This window comes from Hemitrygon akajei, chromosome 3 (genome assembly GCF_048418815.1).
Source record: "Hemitrygon akajei chromosome 3, sHemAka1.3, whole genome shotgun sequence".
NCBI classification, from domain to species: Eukaryota; Metazoa; Chordata; class Chondrichthyes; order Myliobatiformes; family Dasyatidae; genus Hemitrygon; species Hemitrygon akajei.
In genome coordinates, this window is record NC_133126.1 from 141,926,761 (window position 1) to 141,941,935 (window position 15,175).

Here is a 15,175-nt window from a genome sequence, read left to right on the forward strand (position 1 = left end):
CTATTTCACATTGGAATGCAAGGTCAAGAGAATATAAACGGTGATTCCGGTGGGTACTGACTTTGCACTCATCACAGATTGGTATCTTATCTTGTATGCAATAATGTCTCAGATTTGTAAAAGGATGAAAGAAACACTTAAGCTGATCTTCAGTGCAAGATGAGGGATCTTTCAAAACATGGGAGAGAAATACCTTATTCTTGTGAATTTTTTGAAGACATTTTTCACAGAAGTTTAGATTGCAGTTGACACACTTTTTCATAACAAAATGACTATCTTTTTCATCACAGAGCTGACAGAAGATCTGCATTGGCTGAGGATTTATTCTTCCTTTCATTTTTTGTTTTTTCTTTTTAATACTTTTGGCACGAGCATTCAGTCTTTCTTGTCTGTACCTTGTCACTGTACTATTTAGTAGGTAGTTCTCAGGGAACTTAACCTCATCTTCTTGGTTAAAACAGAAGCTTTTCTTGCACAAAGGGCACTTGACACATTTTTGACCTCCTTTTTCATGTTTTATTTCCTTGCCTAGACAGCAATCGCATAGACTATGTTTGCAAGGCAACAAATATGAATTGTTGTACAGTTTTCCACAGCCTGGACAAGTCAGCTCTTGGAACAAAGTACCAAGGGCTTTCTTTTTTTTCATTGTGATCAGTTCATATTTCATTCATGGAATTTGTTGGTATAAGTCTACAAGAAATAAAGTTGGATTAGAAGTGTGTATTTGAAATAGTTTTCACATAACAACTTAATTCATTCATATATATATATTTATTCCTGTTTCTCTAGCAAATTATTATAATTTTATGATATTAAAAATTACTGAGCAAACATAAGAATTGTTGTTCCTGGACCTGTTCAACTACTGTACATTGATGAAAAATATTTATCAGAAATTATGGAATTGGATACAAAATATTTAGAGGATCCAGTTCAAAGATAAGGTGGCCTTCAAGATTTTGCGGCTTAACAGCAAAAGATTTTTTGGTCTTGTGGGGATAGCCGGAAGATGTTAAGAAGAAAGTTTCCATTCATAAGGTGCACAATATAAACAGAATTTAAGAAAGCAATGAGAACAGTACAGCCTTCATGGACGTCAATTCCAAGGGTTAAGCTACAACCACTCAACTTCTTAAAGCAGGACATCTGATGAACTCACATGTACGGTTAAGGTAAGTAAACTCAAATTATAGTGCCATACTTCCCCAAATGCATTGGAGGCTCAGCACTCCACCCTTACCCCTACCTAACCTGCCAACAATCTCTATTGTGTATAGCGTAACTTCATAAACAGACACTTAAACCTCTTGCTGCAAACCTTAAAACATCACATCATGAGGATAAACTCCCAAACGCGTTGCGGGGCACATTCCCCCTTTCCTCTGCAGCATTTAGCATGTTAGTTCATGTGACACAACCTCTGCTGCATAGTCTTATTATTCATGAAGATGATTCACCCCCACTTTATAAAGAAAGACCAAGACTGAAAGGAATGAAGAGGATAACATCGTTAATTTTTTCACAATTACACTTCTTCCTTCTCCTACTAACATTACTGATTTCCAGGCTGTAAATGATGGAAGTATCTACCTCTTTCCTTCCATCCGTCCCCTCAGCACAACAACACAAGCACTGGAGCTTGGCCACACAGTGGTAGAAGAACAAAAGAAGCGGTGGTGTAAGAGCCACTTAACTTTTCTCTCCAGAGTCACAGAGAAGTAGTCCGTGTTAAGCAGTGGTACCTCAGAAACAGAAAGTTTACGAAGTGTCTGTAGGCTACAGAGAAAGGTCAACACAGTTGTTTGGTACTCAGCAGTCACAGACACAGTTGCGGAACTATCCTGCTGCAGATGATTTAGGCAAGGATTTCAGAAGTTAACTGATAGTTATGCATTACTTGGTATATTACCAGTGTTGGTGGGAAGTGTGTGTGCTCTATGAAGAACAGGTGGGTTGGACAGCAACACTGAGCAGGGCTCCACATAGAGCTAGAGGTTATTCTTTCAGCACAGCAATCACTTGTGGATCAAACCACAAAGAAGATTTGAGCTTTGACACCTCCATTTCTAATTCAGTGCAAATGGAAGCCACGCGACTTCAGGGTGCTGTGGTGGAGCTCAGAGCTCTCTCCTGCAATCTCAGACTCCTCTCATATACACCTACATCATAACTCTGGCTGGAAGTATTTAAAAGGCTTGAAGAACAATAAGGGATTTCAACAATTTGCCTTCTAAATAGATTACAATGATTGTCAAGTTGCACAGCCTACTTGAAGACTGAAGCCACTGACAACCAGCAGGGTGATGGTATTTCTCAGTTCATTGTATATGCTGGAAGCTGGAGCAAGGAACGGACTGTTGGGAGGTGATGGGGGTTGGGTGGGTACTTGGAAGGTCAGGTTGGAGTCCTTCAACTTAAGGGGAAACAACCAATGTAAAGAGGATATCTCTCCTCTACTGCTTCAAAAGGTCTCAACCTGAAACATCAACTGTCTGTTTCCTCCCGTAGATGCTCCCTGACTTGCTTAGTTCTTGCAAAATTGTGCATTGCTCCAGATTCCTGCATCTACAGTACCTCCACTGTGCATCTGTTACTGTTGACTGGCATCTGGCCAGCCCAGAGGTGCCACCCATGCTGTGGTGGTATAAATCTAAAGCTGAGCCTTTAAGCAGTGAGGCTATCCAGGAAGAATATCTGCAGTCTGCGGCACTGAATGACAACTGTTGCTGGCAAAACCTTGTGTTGAAACATTTGAACAGGCAAAGGCAAAAGGATGTTTTAATATATAAATATTGTTTGTAAAGTGGATCTGTTTCTGTACCAAGACTGACCAAATGATGTGATGATCAAAGATGGAAGGGAACCTTCCATTCTTACACATCTGCAGAAGAGGGATGCTTATGTGAGGATGCTGTTCTTGCACTACAGTTCAGCATTCAACACCAGAATTCCCTCCAGGCTTGAAGGCTCAGAGACCTCAGCCTTCACCCTGCCTTGTGCAGCTGGATCCTGGACTTCCTGTCAGACCACCTGTAGGTGCTAAGAATAGGCACCCTCACCTCTACCCCTTTGACCCTCAACACAAGTGCCCCTCAGGGCTGTGTCCTAAGCTCCCTCTTTTAACTTCTGTATACCCATGACTCTGTTACCACCCATAGCTCCAATCTGCTAATTAAATTTGCTGACAAAACTACATCAATTGGCCTTATCTCAAATAATAATGAGGCAGCCGACAGAGAAGAAGTCATCACCCTGACACAGTGGTGTCAGGAAACAACCTCTCCCTCAATGTCGTAAAAACAAAGGAGCTGGTTGTGAATTACAGGAGAAACGGAGACAGGCTAGCCCCTATTGCCTTCAATGGATCTGGGGTTGAGAGGGTGAACAACTTTAAGTTCCTTGCATACACATCTCCGAGGATCTCATGTGGTCTCTACGTACCAGCTGTGTGGTGAAAACAGCACAACAGCGCCTCTTTCACCTCAGACAGTTGAAGAAGTTTGGTATGGGCCCCAAATTCCTAAGAACTTTCTATAGGGACACAAGTGAGAGCATCCTGACTGGCTGCATCACTGCCTAGTATGGGAACTGTACCTCTCTCAATCACAGGACTCTGCAAAGAGTGGTGTGGACAGCCCAGTTCATCTGTAGATGTGAACTTCCAACTATTCAGGACATTTACAAAAACAGGTGCATAAAAAGGCTTGAAGGATCATTGGGGACTCGTCACCCCAACCACAATCTATTCCAGCTGCTACCATCCGGGAAATGGTACTGCAGCCAAAAAGCCAGGACCAACAGGCTCCAGGACAGCTTCTTTCACCAGGCCATCAGACTGAATAATTCATGCTGATACAATTGTATTTCTATGTTATATTGACTGTCCTGTCGTACATACTATTTATTACAAATTGCTATAAATCACACATTTAGACAGAGACATAACAAAGATTTCTACTCCTCATGTATATGAAGGATGCAAGTAATAAAGTCAATTCAATTCAAGATGTGGGACTGTTGTTGAATAGTGTTACTGGTACTAGATTTGGATGAACTGTTGACAGACAGTCTGGTCAGGAAGGGGCTACAGATATAGTTTCCTTCCATAATACTCTTGCATTTAGCTAATGGCAAAGGCTGCATCCTTGTGATTGTAAGGTGCACAGTTTACAGTTACCTTTCAAGAATCTTGCCTGCCATTCTGATATACATGAATGCACATCAGTTAGGAGCAGGAGAAGGCCACGGCCTCCTATGTCATTCAACAATCAGATTGTAATCTCAAATCTACCATTTCACTTACACTTGGTAATCTTTCACCTCATTGCTTTTAAGAATTTATGTCTTCCTTAGCTAAGGAGATCATTATTTACATAGACCTGTGCTCAACAACATCCCATATAATAGAACATAGAACTCCACAGCACATTATGGGCTCATTAGCCCACAATGTTTTGCCAACCATGTAATCTACTCTAGAGACTGCTTGGAATTTCCCTAGCGCACAGCCCTCTATTTTTCTAAGCTCCATGTTCCTATCCAAGAGGCTTTTGAAAGACCTTATTGCATCTGTTTCCACCACAGCCGTAGGCAGTGCATTCCACACACCCACCACTTTTGGTGTGGAAAAATTTACCCCTGACATCCCCTTGGCACTTATTTCCAAGCACTTCTCGCATTAGCCATTTCAGCCATGGGGAAAAGCATCTGGTTATCCACACGATCAATCCTCTTATCGTCTCAGGTCACTCTTATCCTCTGTCACTCCGAGGAGAAAAAGCCAAATTCACTCAACCTATTCTCATAAGCCCCACCCTCCAATCCAGGCAACATGATTGTAATCTCCTCTGCACTCTCTCTATAGTATCCACAACCTTCCTGTAGTGAGATGAGCAGAACTGAACACTACTCCAAGTGGGGTCTTATTGCATGGCAGATGAATGCCCGCACACCATATGCCTTCTTAACAACACTGTCGAGCTGTGCAGCAGCTTTGAGTGTCCTACGGACACAGACCCCATGATCTCTCAGATCCTCCACACTGTCAAGAGTCTTACCATTTATGTTATATTCTGCCTTCAAATTTGACCTACCAATCACACTTATCTGGGTTGAAGTCCATCCGCCTCTTCTCAGCCCAGTTCTGCATCCTATCAATGTCCTGAGTTAACAAAATATGATGCTAGGCCATATGAAGACTATTAGATCAAATGATGAAAAGCCATAGTGGCAGGTTTTTAGGGTCATCTTAAATAGAGACAGTTAGGAAGGAAATTCCAGAGGGCGGCTTCTAAGCATTTGTAAACAAACACAGACTCCAGTAGTGAAACAATAAAAAGATGAGATGCATAAGAGGCCAGAATTAGAGCAACATAGAGATGAAGGGTTGTAGAAAATGGAGAGGATTATAGAAAATAAAAAGGATTTGAAACTGAGTATGAGCATTTTAAAATTGAAACTTTTCTGTTCTGTAGCCAATGTAGATTAGTCAACAAAGGGATGAGAAGCAGTAGTAAGTGGTATTGGTAATGAACATGTTTATGGGAATTAGAAGACATAGATTTTGAAATACTATGACTTTTATGGAGTTGACTCACTTCACTTTTCTTCTTTTCAGGTTTCTAGAGTACAGCAGTAGCTTTGATTCTCTGGGATTTTTGTAGTTTTACATTTCTCCTGTGAGGGTAGCTTTAACTGCACTGATGCTTTCCTTTCCTTCAACCATTGTCATTTTAACTGCTTTTTCAAAGATTCCTTTTCACACCGTCTTAAAATTCTTTTGTGTAATTAATTTCTCAGTTATCTTTCACTAATTTCCCTTCAATATACATAAATGGCATAATTTGAAATGCATTATTATGTCATTGTGGTGTAAAAAGCACATCATAACAAGTGGCCAGTAATAAAGAGAGCAATGATAAATTTTTAATTACACTTTGAGACTCAAAACTCACATAAGAAAGAGTGCCCCTTTGCTAAATAAGAAGCACAGTGGATACAATGTTAAGTTGTTGTACATGTTAATTGACAAATTAACATTTCTTAAGATAATTGAGTACTGCTAACTACCTTTGTTCATTTCTTTCCCACATCTATGAGTACTGGAAATATTATTTCTTGAATAACTTGGACACTATTGCAATTTATTTAAATAACAATTGCCAATTGCCTTAAAGCTGATTTTGTATGTAATTCCAAATTATTACTTATCCAAAAATGTTCAACAAAAGAATCATTGAGGATGACTGGAATTACTTGCACATTTTGAAAGCTTAAATTACCTTGTTCGTAAAGTTTGGTTTACACAGATCACAGATGGTGACTTGAATGCTATTGTGAAGTCACAGTGGAAAAACTGAGATGAGAACAGAATTTTTGTACTCATTCAAAAGTTGCAGCAATGTTGTTGAATCAGCAATGTTCAAATCCTGAAACATGGAGATGACTGATTGTGGATTACAGCACAACATAAATACAATCAAAGAATTTTAATTCAAGCTCATTTATTTATCTACAATTCTTAAAAACAACACAATAGTTGCAGTGGTTTTTAAGCTCATTGCAAACTACTTACTTACTGTTATGCCTAGTGGCATGTAGGGCTGCAACGAAGGTCCTCCACTCCTGTTTGTTCTGGACTAGCTTCTGAATGGTATCCAGGTGTAGTTCAGGGTCTTCAACTCTCCCTCTACAGTTCGACACCAGGTATTCTTGGGTCTTCCTCTTTCCTTCTGATGTCCAATGGAGGGCTATACATGTGATGTTATCAGATTCCTTTCTAAGCATATGCCCGATCCAGCTCCATCGCCTTCTCAAGAGGATGGTTTCAATGCTCTCTTGATGGCATTGAGCAAGTAGTTCGTCATTTGAGATGATATTTGGCCAGAATATTCTTAAGATTCTTCTCAGGTACTTTGTATGAAAGACTGATAACTTAGTGAGGTTGCTTCCTGTCATTCTCCAGCATTCTGATCCATAGAGGAGGGTAGAAAGGACACAGCTCTGATACAATTTTAGCTTAGTCTTGATGTTGTACTGTTGGGACCGTCATATGTTGCTGAGCATTCTGAAGGCATTTCTGGCCTTGCTTAGACAGTTCTTGATGTCGTGTCTGACAGTGCTGCCCAGGTAGGTGAACTCCTCTGTTGTAGAAAGGTCTTCTCCATTCACTTGGATTGTTGAGGGGTTTGAAGTGTTCAAAGTCATCACCTCCATTTTCTTCAGATTAATCTTCAGGCCAATCTGCTGAGCAAAATCACTGAGGTGGGATTTTTTTTCTTGCATGCGTTGGTGAATGTGGAAGACCAGAACCAGGTCATCAGCAAAGTCGAAGTCTTCCAACACTGAGAAGAGGTCCATCGTATGCCTCTTGTCTGATCTTCAGCTGTTCACCGCATCACCCAAACAATGGCAACGTTAAAGAGGAGTGCCAACATCACACATCCTTGTCTCACTCCTGTCTTCACTTCAAAGCTGTAATCACTGTTTCCAACTCTACATTTAAAATTGGCATAAAAACTCTTAACGAGAAGAACTATCTGTTGTGGAATCCCATGCATGCGCAGTATACACCAAAGGCTTTCACTGTGGATGCTATCGAAGGCTTTGTTGAAATCCACCAAGTTGAAGTAGAGCTGTCTCTGCCCCTCTGTACACTGCTCGATGATGTTACGCAGTGCAAATATCTGGTCAATGCATCCCCTGCCTTTCCAAAATCCTGCCTGTTCCTTTCTGAGTTTTTGATCTACTGCGTCTGACATACATTGAATGATGATCTTTGCCAAGATCCTGCTTGAAATTGACAAAAGTGTGATACCACGCCAATTTCTACAATTTCTCAGGGTGCCTTTCCTTGGAATCTTCACAACGACTCCCTCTGACCAGTTGTCTGGTATCTTTTTCCTTTCCCATACAGCTATACAGAGTGGCAGGGGTATTTTGGCTGCAAGTTCTGGGCCTGCCTTGAACAGTTCTGCACTAAGGTTATCTTGGCCAGGGGCTTTTCTATTTCTGAAAGATCTAATGGCTGCAATGATTCTTCTTTGGTTGGTGGTTCAACACTAATGTCAAGATCAACCTCTGCCTCTTGGATGTCAGCCTTTATTGTTGGCGGAAGTCTGTTCAATACTTCACTGAAGTGCTCTGCCCATTGAGCTTCTTGTTCTGCTTCCGTTGTTAGAAGCCGCCCCTGTTTGTCTGCAATTGGTGCATTGGTGGTTCCTCGGTACTTGCCACAGACTATATTGGTGATCTTGTACACCTTTCCTTGCTCCCCTTTATTAGCTGCATCTTCTGCCTGATTTCCATAAACGCCCGTTTGTCCGCTCTCGTCTTCCTCTTCACTGTTTGGTTCACTTCCTGGTACTGCAATTTGTACCTTTCTTTCAGCCTATTAGAATTTGCTTCCATGACCTGCTTTTTTAGGGCTCTCTGTTTTTTAATAGCTTGCCATGTATCCACTGTTATCCATTCCTTTTCTTTTGCTTAATTCCCAGGCAGCTTTCACTGGTTTTCAGGTAGGCTCTCTTAGCATGTTCCCACTTGGTGTTGACTTCGTGTGTGTCCGGCTGTGTATAGTCTTCGATATTTGCCAGTGTCTGAAAACTGTTCTTCAACTGTTCTTCAAAAATACTCTTCACTTTGGGGTCCTGGAGTCTCTCAACATCAAACTGCTGCCTTTCTAGTACTTTTGTCCCTTAGTTTCACTTGGAGTACTGCTAACACAAGGTAGCGTTCGCTGCCAACATCAGCTCCCCTCTTTACCCTGACATTGAATAGTGAACGTCTCTAGGTGCCATTTATCATCAGGTGGTCTATCTGGTTTCTATCTCTTCCATCAGGGGAGTACCAGGTCAGCTTATGAACATCTGTGTGGAAAGAGGGTCCCTCCAGTAACGAGGTCGTGGGTGGTACAAAATTCTAGCAGACTCTCTCCATTTTCATTCATGGTGCCACAGCCTTCTGTCCCTTTGGCCCTGTCATAGTTTGTACTGTCATTTCCAACCTTCGCATTCATATCTCCCATCACAATCTTCAAAACATGTCTTGGTGTGTTTTTCAACTCAGCTTGTAATTGTTCATAGAACTCATCTTTGGTTTCTTCGTCACTGTCGTTTATTGCAGCACAGCATTGGATGATGTTTGTGTTAATCCGTTTCCCCTTCATTCTAATCTAGATGATTCTGCTGTTGACAGGTTTCCACTCTATTAAACTTCTCTCTGCTCCTTTGTTTAGGATGATGCCTACTCCATCACAGTGTTGGTTGTCATCCCTTCCTGAGTACAGCACTGTCTCTCCAGTACTAGTCTTGATTCTCCCTGATCCTGCCCATCTACTTCCACTTCGCACATTCCAAAATCCTAACTCGGTCCTGCATTTGGCGTTCAGAACTTCCATCTTCCTGTCAGTGACTTCCTTTCGGCTCTCACCACTGTCATCCATACAAGTATCTACCGATGACTCTGGAAGCCCATCACACCTTCTGTTGCTGTTTCCATAACAAAAGTCTTTTTCCGGGACTGGGTTGTTAGCCCTGTGCCCAACCCCCAACCTGGAGGACCAGTGGATCGCTCTTAATCTGGCCTCTACCCTTCAACCTGTCCGGCTTGCATGACCCTAGCAGGAGGCAAATCTCCCGCCAGCATAGCTCATAGGGTCAATGAGACACGCAAGTCCCCTGACCACTATAAGGTTGCGATCCTATGGGGAGCATTGCAAAGCAACACTATTATTATTTAAGCTCTTACATTTGTTTCCAGCAAATTTTCAGATGATAATTTCTGAAGCATTTTACTTCAAGGATTGAACAACTAAAACATAGATTTCGATGGATGTCTGTGAACAGAGTAAATGCAGTTCAACAAGTTTTATACCCAGATTTGATTGTGGTCATGATCTTATTCCTTCCAGAGCTCTATAATCTCCCTAGCATCTGGTGCTCCTCTAACATTGCCCATTTGTGCATCCCACATTTCCTTTATTTCATCACTGGAGAGCATAGTTTCAAAAGTGTAAACCTTAGATTTTGGAAATACCTCACTTGATTTGGCTTTCCATCCCCTTTGACTTTCACCTTTCCTACTGTCACTTAGTTCTTGATTTACATCAAAAGCAGGTTTATTATTATTCATGTGCACCATGATATTTGTTATTCAGTGGCAGGAGTGCAGTGTAAAACATAATAAAATCCTCTAAATTACAAAAGTAAGCAATGCAAAAAAGGAATAATAATGTAGTGTTCATGGACCATTCGGAAAGCTGATGATAAAGGGGAAGAAGCTGTTCTAAAAATATTGAGTGTGAGTCTTAAACCTTCTCCACGATGATAACGATGAAAACGAGGGCTAGCTGAATCTATAACTCTTGGCAGATCCTTTCAATCCTATGCATTGGAGTAGTTATATCAGCTGGTGATGCAACCAGTGAGAATGTTTTTCACTGTTCATCTGTAGGAATGTGCAGGAACCTTTGGTAACATATTGTATCTCCTCTAGCACCCCCTGAAGTAAAGATGCCGATCTGCTTTTTTTGTGATTATATCAATAGGTTTGGCCCAAGATAAATCCTCTGACATGTTGATATCGATATCCAGGAACTAGAAACTGCTCACCCATTCCACTGCTAGAACTTCAGAAAGGATAGGTGTGTATTTGCCCAGCTTTCCCTTGCTGGAGGCCACAATGAATTTTCTACTCTTGCTGACATTGAGTACAAGGTTGTTGTGCAGATGCTACTGAACCAATCAGTGGTGTCATTGGCAAATTTACAGATGGTGTTTGAGTTATTTGAGCCACACAGTTGTGTAGAGAGAGAAGAGAGTGCAGAGAGCAGAGTAACGGGCCAAACATGCGTCCTTGAGGAGAGCCTATGATGATTGTTAGTGTGGAGATGTTATTGGTGACCTTCACTGAATGCGGTCTCCTGAGAAGGAAGTTGAGAATCCAGTTGCAGAGGGAGATACAGAGGCCCAGGGTTTGAAGCTTGCTGATGAGGAACAACAGCCAGCTTTGCTGCTGTCTAAGCGCTGCAAGGGCAAAATTGACCAGTCCTTTTTTGTTTAAAGCAAAAATAAGGTGGAGTAGAAAAAATAAGAGATAAGGAAAACCCCTTTTCTTTCACTAGCATGATTAACCATGAAGAATTTGTATAATCTGTTTTCCCCACAAAGATTTGTGGAGAATGACTGTAGAGTATGCCAGTAGATTACAAATACTGTCTCCAGTGTTGACATGAAACTAGATTGGTTTGAATGCAGACTTTAATGAATAAACTGGGCATGGAAGAGCAATCAGAAAGGGAGGGTGCCAATCAATTACTGCAGGCATGTCTCTTGTAGAAAAAGGAGAGCTTTGCAGCAAACCTGAGCTGTTTTGCAAATAATCCATAGACGTCCAGCCAAACTGCAAAGACAGTTGTCAATATTGGAGGGATTTGCATCTGGAATAAGAACTAATTACATAGTTCTTGATATGGCTAGTAAAGAGTTAAGTAAAGATTTTTTGTACTTAAGCTGCATGATACTGGTTATAATTTGCAACATTTCTGCTCATATTCAATATTTGAATATTGAAAGGCCAAGATAGAGTGGATGTGGAATGGATGTTCCTATAGTGGAGCAGTTTAGGACCAGGGGGCACAGTCTCAAAACAGAACACCCCTTTAGAACGGAGATGAGGAGGAATTTCTTTCGCCAGAGGGTGGTGAATCTGTGAAATTCAATCCCATAAATGGCTAGACAGGCAGTCATTGGGTATATTTAGAGCAGAGGTTGATAGGTTCTTGGGCCTCAAAAGTTATAGGGAAAAGGCAGGAAAATAAGAGTTGAGATGGATAATAAGTCAGTTATGATGGAATGGCAGAGCAGGCTCAATGGGCTGAAAGGCCTAATTCTGATCCTATGTCTTATATGACCCTATATCTTGCCAGTCTTTCCTAGATTCACACATTATATTATTTGCAGTTTAAAAATTATTTTAGTGGTAGCGTTACTAAATTCCATTCAATGTTAAACACGAGATTCTGTGGATGCTGAAAATCCAGAGGATCGCACATAAAATACTGAAGGAACTCAACAGGTCAGGCAGAGACCCTTCTTCAGTCCTGGTGTAGGGTCTTGGCCCAAAACATCGACTGTTTATTTGTTTCCATAGATGCTGCATGACCTGCCAACTTCCTCCAGCAGTCTGTGTGTGTTGCAATCAATTTTAAGAGTTTTGAGTGATGCTGCTCTGGGCCAACAATTTTCCATTATGTTAACGGTAAGAGTAAGATCCTGTAGATAAGCACTTATGCTATGACCTGAGATAACTCTAGATGCACGATACAAAAGTTACTGTGTGCTGTTTATCCCCTTCTAGCTTTGCAATTATTACATTAAGCTCTCTGCTCTGAAGTGCATTCTTAACATTTTGATCAAAAAAGTTTAAAAATCATGCGCTTGGACTCATTTAATTCATGGCAGACATAATTAGATACATCCCTACAAGTTACGAGTTATTACAATATTAAAAAAAACAAGAAGTGCTGGTGACTCTTAACATGTCAGGTAACATCAAGGGATATAGGGTTAGTGCAGAAAGTACCAGAGGTAAAAGATAAACGATGATATGATTGCATGAAAGGCTTTGGGCCTACTCCAGCTTCTGTGTGCCTTTGGTCAATACTCAAGAGTAAGATATGCAGACTGAACGAACAATACAATTTGGTAGTTAATCTAAGTAGTTAAAGTCTTTGATGACATCAAGCACACATCAGGATACAAGGAGCAATGAACAAAGTAAGCCGCCATGATTTGAGAAAGACTTTAACATGGCACATAACCATGCTGCATTTCAGAAGGGACAAATGCATGCTGATCGTACAATGGAAGATGATTCATTTACTTGTGAAACTGTACAAGGTAAAATGCATATTGCAAATAAATTACAAATTAATATTGATCAAATGTCCAAATTCAAATCATTTTGAACCCATACAGTGCTTTTATCATTTAGCTCCTGGTTCATTGAATGCTTTTCCGGTATTTATAAAAGGGCCTTCCAGCTGGGCAGAGAAAAACAGCAAGTTTGACGCAGATGATGAGTAGATGGACCAAAAAGGAAACCAGGAGCCAAAGGGCGGTAGTAAATGGTTGCCTCTCTGTCAGTGGGCATGTGACTAGCGGTGTGCAAGGATTCATGCTGGGTCCACTGTTCATCATCTATATCAATAACCTGAATGATGTGGTAAACAGGCTCAACAAATTTGCAGATGACACCAATATTGGGGGGCATGGTGGACAAAGAGGAAGGCTATCAAAGCTTGCAGCTTGATCTGGAACAACTGGGAAAGAAAGGGTTGAAAAATGGCAGATGGAATTTAATGCAGACATGTGAGGTGTTGCACTGTGGGAGGACAAACCAGGGTAGGACTTGCACAGTGAGCAGTAGGGAACTGAGAATTGTGGCAGAACAAAGTAATCTGGGAATACAGATCCATAATTCCTTGAAAATGGGATCATAGGTAGATAAGATTCTAAAGAAAACTTTTGGTAGATTGGCCTTCATAAATCCAAGTATTGAGTACAGGAGTTGGTATGTTATGTTGAAGTTGTATAAACATTGGTGTTACGATACGTGTTCGGCAACAATGAATATAGAATTAAGTCAAGTTTTATAAACAAGTAAACAATTTATTAAACTATGCTCAATAAAAATGAAAAGTAAACAAATGACTAACTTAACCGGAAGTTAACTGTTATATGGCAACTCTGGAACAGTTCTTAAAGTTGTAAATGCGAATACAGTTCTTAAAATGGTAAATATGAAAGTCCAAGTGATTTATACAGTCAATTAGGAGAGACTTTCCTAAAGTAATGAATTCCTCGACGACGTGACGTTACTGCTGATCCCACCCAAAGTATGCCTTGTCCAAAGGATTCAAGATGAAGGAAATAAAAACGGCTTAAAGGAACTGACCTTTTTCTTGGCGAATGAACACTGCACAACCCTTTCTACTCTTACAGGTAGGGGTTATCTCAGATGCAGGTCACTATTTCCTGAACAAAGATCCAATAAGGTCGATCCTGTATTAAATCACCAAACGACACCAGTTTCACTCGATCCTTGGGGTTCCCGTACTTCGGTAAAGTTCTCACTCTCCAATACTTAAGACTTTAAAATTAAATCAAAGATACATTAAGCAAACTGGCAGCAATTTGGCAAAACTGCTGGCACAACGAATCTGTACCTTACAGTAGAAAGTGAAACTGCACTTTAAAATGAAACTGCATCATGAGACAAATATGCAGCATAACGGAATAACCGACGAATTAAATGACAACTCAACACAAGAACTCCTGCGTCACAGCAGGCTTTCCCGTTTTATACCTGTTGGAACCTGTCATCTCGTGACCTCACACTGGCGGGAAAATTACATCATCCCACCATCACAAGACCATTACATCATGCTCACCAGATACTCAATTACATCATGGTCATAAGACAGTCACAAGATACCCATGGGGTATGTAACATTGGTGAGGCTTGATTTGGAGTATTGCATGCAGTTCTGGTCACCTACCTACAGGAAAGATATCAATAAGTTTGAAAGAGTGTAGAGAACATTTACAAGGATGTTGCCAGAACTTGAGGAGCTGAGTCATAGGGAAAGGTTGAATAGATTAGGACTTTATTCCTTAAAGCGTAGGATAATTATGCAAGATTTGATATAGGTATACAAAATTACAAGTATAAATAGGGTAAATGCAAGCAGGCTTTTTCCACTGAGGTTGGGTGAGATTAGGGCTAGAGCTCATGGGACGAGGGTGGAAGCTGAAATGTTTAAGGGAAGCATGAGGGGGAACTTCTTCACACAAAGATTGGTGAGAGTGTAGAGCGAGCTGCCAGTGCATGTGGTGGAGGCAGGTTTGATTTCAACATTTAAGAGAAATTTGGATAGGTACATGATTGGGAAGGGCGTGGAGGGCTATGTCCGGGTGTAGGTCGATGAGAGTAGGCAAACTAATAGTTCGGCACAGACTAGATAAGTTGCAGGACCTGTTTCTGTGCTCTATGACTATGAGTTGCAAGTGTAAACAGAAAATGCTGCAAATTTAGTTTCATCTAGTTATATTTCTATCATAGTATTTTGCTCTTGAACTGGATTATTATTAGTGTTCAGTGCCCAAATAAA